This window comes from Phalaenopsis equestris, unplaced genomic scaffold, assembly GCF_001263595.1.
Source record: "Phalaenopsis equestris unplaced genomic scaffold, ASM126359v1 Scaffold000468, whole genome shotgun sequence".
Taxonomy (NCBI): Eukaryota; Viridiplantae; Streptophyta; class Magnoliopsida; order Asparagales; family Orchidaceae; genus Phalaenopsis; species Phalaenopsis equestris.
The window spans coordinates 810,579-822,314 of NW_018164909.1; the positions used below are offsets into that span (position 1 = coordinate 810,579).

Consider the following 11,736-nt stretch of genomic DNA (forward strand, 5'->3'; position numbering starts at 1 on the left):
ACCAAGCCATCTAAGGCGACTCTAATTTTGTCTGTCACTGGAGCTACACCAAACCTATCACAGATATATTCATTTTGTATTTTGTCTGTAAAGTCACTCATCCACCTAATTATTCTCATCTCGGCAACACATAACTTAGTTTTATGCTTGTCTTTTAAAGACCAACATTTAGCGCCATAAAACATTGTAGGTCTCACCACCATCTTATTAAATTTTCCTTCTAGTCCAAGCAATACTTTTCTATCATACAATAGGCTCGAAGCATTCCTCAACTTAAACCAACCAACTTGAATTCTACTAATAACATCCTCACCAGTATCACCATCATTTTGAACAATAGACCCGAGATATATAAAGCTTTCACACCTTTTAATAAATTGATCACCCATAGCTACAACTCTGTCACTAGAGCTACTACTACTAAAAATACATTCCATGTTTTCAGTTTTAGTTCTACTCAAACGAAGGTCTTTAGACTCCAAGGTAGACTTCCATAATTCAAGTTTTTCATAAGCTTTTTCTCTCGTCTTATCCACGAGAAGGATATGATCAGCAAAAAACATACACCAAGGTACATCAGTGTCCAGTAAGATCATTCATAACTAAAGCAAAAAGATATGGGTTTAAAGCCAATCCCTATCGTAAACCAACAAAACTAGGATATTTGTTCAAACACAAGTAACTGTTCTTGTATGCATATCTTTAATGACTTGAATATAAGTCATATTAACACCTTTCTTCTCAAGAACTTTCTAAAGGGTATCTCTTGGAACCTTATCGTAAGGTTTTTCTAAATCAATAAAAGTCATATGTAGATCCTTCTTATTATCTCTGAAATTCTCCATCAAACCTCTCAATAAATATATAGTTTCCATAGTACACATGCCTGACATAAATCCAAATTGATTATGAGAAATCTTTGTAATACGTCTTAACCTATATTCAATTACCCTCTCCCATAATTTTAAAATATGACGCATCAACTTAATTCCTCTATAATTTGCACTCTTGTGCATCTCCTTTATTCTTAAAAGTAGGGACCAAAATACTCTTCCTCCACTCTTTGGACATTTTTTAGTTTTTAAAATAACATTAAAGAGTTTAATAAGCCAATAAACTCCCAAATCTCTTTAAATTTCCACACTTCAATTGCGACGGTAAAAATGAATTATTTTATTTTTATTAACGATATTAAGATCACTAAGATCTATCGTATTTTTTGAAACTTTATTAAAAAGTTTATCAAAATAATTCAACACCTATTTTGAATATCTTTTTCTAAGAAAATCATATTTTGATTTTCATCTTTAATACACTTTACTTGAGTTAAATCTTAATTTTTATTTTTTCTTTATTTGGCTAGTTTATAAATATATTTTTCACATTCCTTAGTATCTAATCTATTATAAAGATTACTAAAAACACAATTTTTAGCGTCACAGATTGTTCTCTTAGACCCCCTATGGGCCGTTTGATATTTTTCTTAGTTTTCTAAGCTTTTACATTTAAACAAATTTTTATAAAATACATTTTTATATTTTATCTTTCCTTAAACATTATTATTCCACCAACAACTATTTTTATTTGTAGAAGGTTTTTATTTTGATTCTCCAAGTATAACTTTTGACACTTGTTTAGTAGTTTGTGATGAATTTCTTTGAGAAAATCCTTCTTGCCAACAGTTTTGGTTTTCATCACCTCTGGGTGGAATCTGATTCTAGTATCTTAGTGAACATTATGAATGGGGCCAAAGATAGCTCTTGGCACCTGATATACTTAATTAAGGAAATTCAGCATATGGGGGAAGGTATTCAGTTTTTTGTTTCCCATATCCACAGGGAAGGTAATAGGCCTGCAAATTGGCTTTCTAGAATGGGGCTCCACACTGAACACACTTTGATAAGCAAATTCGTTAACTCTCCATTGGAATTACTTTTGGAAGGGGATCTGTTACCCCTACCTTTTGTTAGATCAAATTTTCCATAGGTTTTTTTAGGGGCTCACCCTGCTATTTTTTAGGGGTCCCCTTGCTTGTAACTTTTTATGGCTTTTCCTCTAATATAGTTGGAGCAGTGCTCTTTCCATATATATATATATATGTATGTATGTATGTGTATAATATATATATATTGAAAGCCCAAAGACTAATATATTAAACAAAAAGTAGGATACAGATAGATTTTGTGGGAGATCCAAAAAATGACACTCAGCCCACACAAAAACCACCATATCAAATGATTTAAAAAATAGGAGTATCAGGTAGCTGGAGAGAAACCTAATTTTGTCTTGTCTCTGCCGCTAGTTCTAGGGAAGGAGCCAGCTAATAAATTGTTCAGATAAGTGTCATTACTAGTAGTAACTAATGTATCATTTAATAGATTCCCTAGCTCGAGTTGTTCTCCATTCTTCTTTTTCCTCGTGTAGATCTGTCATTCCTCATCCGAGGATTGGCTCACCTGATCAGCAGAATGGTCTGAAGTGTGCAGAATATGTGTAGGTTGTTAAACATTAGTAGCAACTACTTGTTGTACCAGCTGGTCTTCTTTTGGGTCGAAAGAGCACTCTCGTGTGTCTTGGCATGTAAGTGAGATTTCTTCAATAACGATAAGTGGTATCAGCACATTTGAATCTGTACCTGTAGTAAAGTGTTCTTCATCTGGAACTGCGATGTTGGAAAGAGGATGGGATTGCACCTTCTCAGCAAGGATGGTAGATGACTGATCTTTAGCGATATTCCACTTTAGAAGAGGATGCAAGCAATAGCAAATATTAGAACTGTGGTCAAACATACTATAATGTGGCAATAAGGAGGATGTTGTTCTGATTCAACATTTTGCCAATACCCGTTGTTAATAGTGTCAATTCATATCTCATCCGGAGTTGGTTGAGTGATATTTCTCTCAACTAATATATAAGCCACAAAAGGTCTAGTGACAGTAAGCGTAAGACTATCCATCTTGAGAGACTTACTGTAAGCAGTTGCTAAAGAGTAGAGAATTTCTATGTTGATCAGAATTTTCACAAATCGATTGTTGATCTTGATAGCTTTTCGAGAGAAAATGCGAGTGTAATTGGCATCGTGAAATAACTGAATAAGTATATGTCGACCGTCAAGTAGACTGATGTGTCAACTGCCCAATAGTTTCATAGCATCAAACTCCTTCCTAATGATTTTCAGCTTTGGGTGATCATAAAATAATTTCTCCACAAGGGTAAAACGCCAAGAGGATGCGAGAGTACCAGTTTTCTCCTATGTGAGAATAACTGCAGACTTCCCATTTTTTTTCTAAGTTTTTTAATAAAAGTGTGATCACGTCCACCTTCAAGAGCCTCGTGGAACGATTGTGAAATATTGCAGGACTTACCGATAGCAAAACCAGGCTTTGAACGTGGAGGAGGGGCATGAGCAGAAATGGGCAAGTCGACGGCAAGGGCATTTGCATAGGAACGAAATATCGGGGCCATCTCCCTGACAAGATGGTCACAGTCAGGAGAGAAACATTTTGGTAGGCTACAAAGAAGCGAGCAAAACGGGTGTTGTCGGGCGAGGAGACAGCCGCGATGTCGTCGTCTACGAGAGATGACTGCGAGAGAAAGCGCCGTTGTCAATGGAATCAGACGACGACGGCAGTAGCGATCCTTGTCGACAATGGAGACGACTTGGAGCGCTCGACTTCAACAGGAGAGAAAGGGAGCTGCAGCTACGTGATCGTCGTCATGCGAGACGCCAAAGAGAAGTGATTAAGCCGATAGAATCACCATTCCATCGTCTCTGCAAGGGCAGCCATGGTATGCATAAGCCGATAGAATCGATATATATATATATATATATATTACGAAAAGCCCAAGGCCTGATTTTATTGAAATAGAAAATGATACATAAAAGTTGTATGAGAAGAGCCTAAAAGAGACACCTTATCGTACGATACAAGTACAGTAATACCCCAACAAAAGGATATATATAGACTTAATAAAATGTAAAACAGATTTAAAACATACAGAAAGCAAGTAGCTAGGGACGAGCCAGTTTAGTTTTGCCTGTTCCCCTAATTTTAGGAGCGGAACCAGATAACAAACTTTGAAGAGTTGTGTCATTGTCAGGAGTCACCAAAGTATCATCCATTAAATTTCCAAGTTGGAGTGAGTTCCCAGCCTTCTTGCGTCGAGAAGTATAAACCTGTCATTCTTCATTTGAAGACTACCTCATGTGATCCTCGATCTGATTTGATGTTAGCACCGTAGTAGGAGGAAAGACAGTCGTTGCCACCGCGATAGCGATAGGCGATAGGTTCCAGTGTATGTGAAGTGTGAAGTGTTACCTTTGCACCTGATGTTTCTTGAATAGGAGCTGCGGGACTCCTGATTTTTAGTTCGAATTTTATCCGTTGTAGTATGGTCAGGAGAAGGGATATCAGGGGCAGACACCAACTTCTGTCTTTTGGTGATTCTCTCCTCAGCTTGATTGTCATCAGGTTTATTGAGAGCGTGTTCAAGGACATGGGTGCACTAATAGTGTGTTCCTGCTTTTAACTATTGGTTCGCAACTGTGGGTGCAATCTGAAACATTTCTCCTGTGGGTGTCCAAACATCTTGCAGTGCTTGCAGTTATATGATTATTTTTGCTAATAACCATTGTGAGCAGATCTAAGCCAGACTTTTTTTTATATCTGGTGGTGTAATATCGCGTTCAATCAAAATCCTTGCAATAGAGGACCTTGAGAAATAAACTTGTAAGTCTACCTGCAAAGGTTTTCTAAGGATAGTCCCAATTGCATATAAAATAGGTAGGTTAAAGAAATGAAGTTTGAGTTCATGTAAAGAGAACCAGATAGGAGCAATTAGGGGTTCTTGACTGGGATCAAAATTGGGGGTCCATTTGAGTAATTCCATATGTTTGCCCTCAATTGTGATGAATTTCTTTGAGAAAATCCTCGTTCAATCATCTTGTGTGCTCATCTGTATCATAACATGCCTTCCGTCGAAATGACCCGTCGGCCAATCTCCAACCAGTTTGAAATCTTCAAAAACCTTTCTGATGATCTCCGTCTTAGGGCAACCTAATTGAAACTTTCCAACTGTCGGCACTATTTTTGGTTGTGGAGTTGCCCGTTAGAAGCTGTTGATCACCAGAATCGAAATCCCGTCCCTATTTTTTTCATAGTTTAAATAAAGGAGCGTTATACCTCAATTCTTGTATCTATCCTGAGGGATAAACACAAGACTTGAGGGTGAGACTCGATCAAATAAACTAAGAAATATATGACATTCATTTGGTCTACGAAACCATTTTATTTGCCGACAAATTTTATTTGCCGACAAGCATTTTATTTGCCGACAAGTTCCCTTATTTATTATGAAGAATTAAATAGAGTTTATATGAAACTATGTTCAGAAAAGCTTCATATAAGTGCAAACCCCTATAGTTAATTACATCTTAGATAACCAAAGTCACCTAAGAAAACTCTCAATAAAAATCAGGGAATATTTTCTTCAAGGAGGTCAAAAGATATGACTTTTCAAATATGACTTTTCAACGAGATATGACTTTTCAACGAAATCGGACAAAGAGGTGTGAAAGGGAATTGACTCAAATTTCTAATATTTATTGTAGAATTTAAATAAGGAAGAACTAAGGTGGTGTTACAAATCTTGAGGAGAACCTCGGTGACTTCCCAAGCTACCCTATGGTTTGACTTCAGTTTAGAGAAGAAATATTTAAATGTAAGAAATATTTAAATGTTTCATATCCTACTAATTTTATTAATTAGGACTTACATTCGTGTGAAACGGTCACACAAATAGCCTGGAAGATGTGAGGGTTTAGGTCGTGACGGACGACAACATCGGAATCCTAACACAGGTTATGACTTAGATTGTATAGTAGAGCGGTACAAAGGCCTAAAGAGAAGTTGAGGAGTTATGTCGCACTAGGCAAGCAACCTCGAAATCCTGTGGATTGTTGTTCAATTTCTAAGGAATGATTTAGCTGATGTAGAAATGTTTTGTTGTTGAAGGTGGGTGCTTAAATCTACATGCAATTATTGGGTCAACGATCTACTGCCGGGTACCTCCTATAAAACCTACTACTGGCCTCCTATTCTATGGTATTGTATGTAAGAGAAACAATAACAGGAACAAGTATAATGACGAAATTTAAAAAGGAGCTAGCATGCGTTGTATCAACAAAAGAACTATCACCTGGAAAACTCAAGAAATTGCGACAAATGACCCACGATAAAAGAAAACTCGAGAAAATCGACAAATGACTCACAATGGAAATCTCGAAGCAACAACAACAAATGGCGACACAAATGGCGACTTAAAGAAAGTAAAGTCACCAAAAACACAGGAAGATTCTGGAAAAAGACCACGAGTGCTTTACCAAAACTTCCAATAAAATTACACGAAAAATTCAGAGAAAGAAAATCGCAAGCACTCGGGTCAGGGCTAGGCTATGATATTATATGTTTGTATTCGAGAGACGTCGAAGACTACTATCGGTCACCTGGATGTGTAGAGTCCGCTACTCAACTAGAAGGGTGTCCTACGAAACCTAACGTAGGAGGGTACTCCTCAGCCCAGTACTGGTAATCGACAAGTGGACAACCAAGTTACCATATATTTAAATTTTATATTTTAGCATGCACATGGATTTCAGGCATACAAAAGAAAGTTGTATCAATTTTGTAGTGAAAATATTTTTTTATTGTATCTGTTCTTATCAAATCTGTCTCTTATCAGTGTTGAAAAGTACAGCTAGTTGTCCACGAGTTGATCACGTTTTGAAAAATCTGTCTCTTTATCCATCGCACAAAAGGGCAATTGAACAAACAAACAAAATTCTGAAGAAGATTTCATTAATGTGTTTCAACAAGTGTTACAGACTAAGTGCAGGCCAGAGCCTCAAAAGGTACAATATGCTGAACGCATCAAAGTACATCTAAAAATGTCTCATGCTGAGTACATATCACAAACTGAGCATATCTAATACACATATCATCATATTTGTTGTGTCAAAACACAATACAGTCAGCTGGAAGTATGCTCCATCGGATTATTCTCTTGATCATCCATTTTATCATGGGAGGTAGCGGGTCCACCTCATTGTATCTCAAAATCCCCGGAAGATTTCCTTAACTGTCTTGGGTGAAGTTGTAACAGCAGCCACATTATATGGTGATTCTGTCTTTCCAACGCTTTCATTTCTGTGGCTCAGAATAGATTCTTCCCATCAGAAGTCCTGCTCGACCCCTGTCTCTTGGATCGAAGATACAGTCGAGAATACTTCTTTCGTCGCTTTCGGAGAAGACTCTGGTGTACAACACCAAACCTTCTAGTGTATTGACAAATTCTCCCTGGACTTCTTCATAAAACTTAAATTCCTTTTTGTTTACTTTACTCATCTTGTAATATTGTGTCGTGGAGATGATCAGCGGTTGTCGAGGATACTCCCTCATTTTACTATCAGCAGGAATGTTTGTTTTATTCTCTGTCTCCAATGAAAAATATGACTCTGTATCCAGTGGAATATATGATTCCCCCATTGGGAGATTGGTGGTCTGAAATTCATCGTCGGTGGACGTGTACTCTAGAGTACTGTAACGTTCTAGGCGGAGGATGTTGCAATCTGGGCATTTCACAAATGCCCCTATAGCTGGTGGCCGTGTAAGAATCTCGACTTTGGATGTCGGGCAACCCGAACAAAGTTCATCTGGAACTTCTGGTATCTCCGACTCTGAGTTCTCTCTAGTGAACTCAAACTCATCCTCTGTGGCAGGCAGGCTGGAAGAAGTCTCTCTCATGCTTGGCTCGTAGATTCTCCCTTTTAGAATCGGGTTAAGTTTTTGTTTCTTTTTGGCGTCTTTTTTCTTCACGCCGGAAAACTCTATGTTTTCGGCGGTTAGTGTTTCAGTGTTGAGTTTTTCGTAGCGGTGCATCTGGAGTCTCTCTTCATCAACAGTGACTAGGTCTCTAGTCGGTGCAGTTATAGACGACAAACGGCTAGTCCCTTCCATCGATTCTTGTTGTACTATCACATTTTTCCCTTTCAATGAGGAATCCGAAATTTTGTAATAAAATTAATCTCAATAAAATGAAAACTTTTGAAATTACATACATTGATTTTCTCTTTTCTACTTTTAAGTTTGATATTTTGCTAAATTAAATAATATATATATATATATATATAAATAACTGATCTCACCGGCGTAAACTAAATTTTTATCTAATCAACGCTTTGTTTTGTTCTTGTTCCTGCTAAATTTCAGCGCACTGATGTTTTTCCTGTCGTCTGCAAAGAAAATGTCAGATCAGAAGCTGATTTTTGCTTTTAAAGATGGCTGTAATCTCGCACTTAATGAAGAAAGGGCACTTCGGGGTGACTTCATAGATTTCGACGTAGACTTCAGTAAAGTCAATGTAGGCTATGAGGGTCCGTTCATGGACGTGGTCAGCCGTCGAAAAAAAGAAGGGCTACCATCATTGTTAAAGATCAGCACCAAGGAGGATTCATCACTGAAAGGGAAAAATGTGATAGTACAACAATATCCGATGGAGGGACTAGTTGCTTGACGTCTATGTTAATTGCACCGACTGAAGGCCTAGTCACTGTTGATGATGGGAGACTGCCAGATGCACCGTTACAAAGAACTCAACGCAGAAACGCCAACTGCCAAAAACAGAGCTTTCCGGCATGAAGAAAAAAGGCGTCAAAAAGAAACAGAAAACTTGTTTGACCCGATTCTAGAAGGGAGAATCTACGAGCCAGGCATGAGAGACTTCTTCCAGCCTGCCTGCAACAGAGAATGAGTCCGAGTTTGCTACAGAGCCGGAGATACCAGAAGTTCCATATGATCTTTGTCCGAGTTGCCCGACATGCAACGTCGAGATTCCTACACGGACACCAGCTGCAGGGGCATTTGTGAAATGCCCGGACTGCAACGTCCTCCGCCTAGAACGTTACAGTACTCTGGAAGAGTACACGTCCACCGACGATGGATTTCAGATCACCGATCTTCCAATGGGGGAATCATATATTTCACTTATTCAGAGTCATATATTTCATTGGAGACAGAGAATAAAACCAAAATGGATTCCTGCTGATAATGAAGTATCCTCGACAGGCGCTGATTATCTCCACGACACAATATTACAAGATGAGTAAAGTAAACAAAAGGGAATTTAAGTTTTATGAAGAAGTCCAGGGAGAATTTGTCAATATACTAGAAGGCTTGGTGCTGTACACCAGAGTCTTCTCCGAAAGCGACGAAAGAAGTATTCTCGACTGTATCTTCGATCTAAGAGACAGGGGTCGAGCAGGACTTCTGATGGGAAGAATCTATTCTGAGCCACAGAAATGAATGCGTTGGAAAGGCAGAATCACCATATAATGTGGCTGCTGTTACAACTTCACCCAAGACAGATAAGGAAATCCCCCGGGGATTTTGAGATACAATGAGGTGGACCCGCTACCTCCCATGATAAAATGGATGATCAAGAGAATGGTCCGATGGAGCATACTTCCAGCCGAATATATTCTCAACAGTTGTATCATCAATATATATGACGAAGGCAATTGTATTCCCCCGCATATAGACCATGATGATTTTGTGAGACCTTTCTGCACGGTCTTCTTCATGAGCAAAAACAACATTTTATTTGGAAAAGAAATAGATGTATTGACCCCGGCGAGTTCAGTGGATCAGTGGAGATTCCGTTACCAGTGGGTTCAGTATTGGTTCTTAAGGGAAATGGAGCCGACACCGCCAAACACTGCATTCCAGGGGTGCAAATTGCACCCCAGAGTTTCTATAACTTTCCGAAGAATGGATAATAGCAAGATGCCGTATGGATTCCAGCCTGATCCGGAGTTGGAAGTGCTACTGCCTTACGAGCTATGAGAGGGTTGCACCTCTAAGCACATTCAAAGAGAACTCTTGTCCTGGCGCATGGTTTAGTAGTGCAGCTCGATCGGGAGCTCGCCCCACCAGAGATGGACATTCAGGAGATACCTTTTTGCATTGCGTTTCGACACACCAGATATGATGATATATGTATCAGATATGCTCAGCTTGTGATATGGACCCAGCATGAGACATTTTCAGATGTATTTTGATGCGTTCAACATATTGTACTTCTTGAGGCTTTTGCCTGCACTCAGTCTGTAACACTTGTTGAAGCACATTAATGAAATTTCCTTCAGAATTTTGTTTGTTTGTTCAGTTGTCCTTTTGTGCGATGGATAAAGAGCCACAGAATCATGCGTTGGTTCTGAGCTACAATGAACAAAGAAGAAAATAATAAAGACATGATAATAATAAAATTCAAATAAAAATACGCTTTTGAAAATCAATCAACCAACGAAAATTAAATTTTGGAAAACATATTATGAAAATTAAATGTGATAAAAACAACAAGAAAAGAAAATAAATCTGTTGAGTTGTTTCTCTCGATTTCGAGGTCTCTTACTCTTCGCTCGTGCAGCACGATCTTCCTGGTCTGCACTAAATCTCATAAAATTTCACATATCTTCCTCACCAATATCAGCATTATCACATGACACATCTAAGGGTTCAACACCACAAACTCGTTGTAAATTTCAATTCTCGTTTTGGAATCAGTCTCTAACTTTTGATTCTTTGGGAGACTCGTGTAGATGGTCTCTTAGACCCTCTAGCCCTAGGCTGGCGTTTAGCTAGCACCAGTACATATCCAAATGGAGATTCCATACATATCCAAATGGAGATTCCATTGGTCTGTCGCTCAAATCAGGATGGTTGGCATCTCAATCTCACCAATTACCCAATTCAGCCCTTTTGTCCCCGAAATTAATTTGGACTCTTCAATTGACCTTAATTTGATCTCAATTTCCCTAAATTTGAATCGTAAGATCTTCATAACGATCATACACATCAAATTGGACCTTTAATTGGCCTTGGTCAAGCCTCAATTTCATTCAATTTCGACCTACATCCAAAAATCTCCAAATTTGTTCCAAATTGGCTATATCCCCAAATTCCACCAAATTAAATGTCCAAATCCCAAAATTGGCACCCAATTTATGTTGAAACTCTTTGTGACGTTCCTCTAGATCATTTTGAACCTATCCCAACCTAAACCCAAGTCTAACCCGACACCCCCAAATCGACTGAATGCCCAAAATCACCAAATTGACCCTCCCAACCAACTCAAAATCACTTCAAATCTTTTCTAAACTTCTCATGACAGTTATCTACACCATCCTGATCGATTGAGCTCAAACCAAAATTTCGGCAGAAACCGATTTTAACACGTTTTTTGACCTGATTGTCGACGAGGTTGCTCGAACGACCCCGGATGACGAAACAGGTTGTGCCTACGCGTCCGGAATGTCGATTTTGCCTAAGGGAAATGTTCATTTTACGACGATGGCGTGTCTGGGAGAAAATGCACAAAATAAAGTATATAATAATAATAATAATAAATATTATTATTATTATATATTTTTCCCCTCTCCCTAAAATCCAAAGCCCTAAATCCTAATTTCTTTTTCCCGCTCGGTCCACCTCTCCCCCTCTCCCGTTCGCACGCCCGACCGAACCCCTCTCTCTCCCTCATCTCCTTCGCGACAGGGCAGGTGCCCATCCCTTATCCCATATCGCGATCTCCTGCTCCTCTACGACTTGTCGAGCTGCCCGCATGGAAAAATTATTCCATACGGATCGGCTACCGCACGCAGCTTGCGTGCGGTGCCCGATC

General features: G+C 38.8%; 1 protein-coding gene across 9 annotated transcripts in view; it reads left to right on the forward strand.

The window, feature by feature from the left end:
- The window catches only part of LOC110027914 (DNA mismatch repair protein MSH4), a 182,101-nt gene that overhangs the window by 134,502 nt on the left and 35,863 nt on the right, over positions 1 to 11,736 (forward strand). The window lies entirely within an intron of this gene.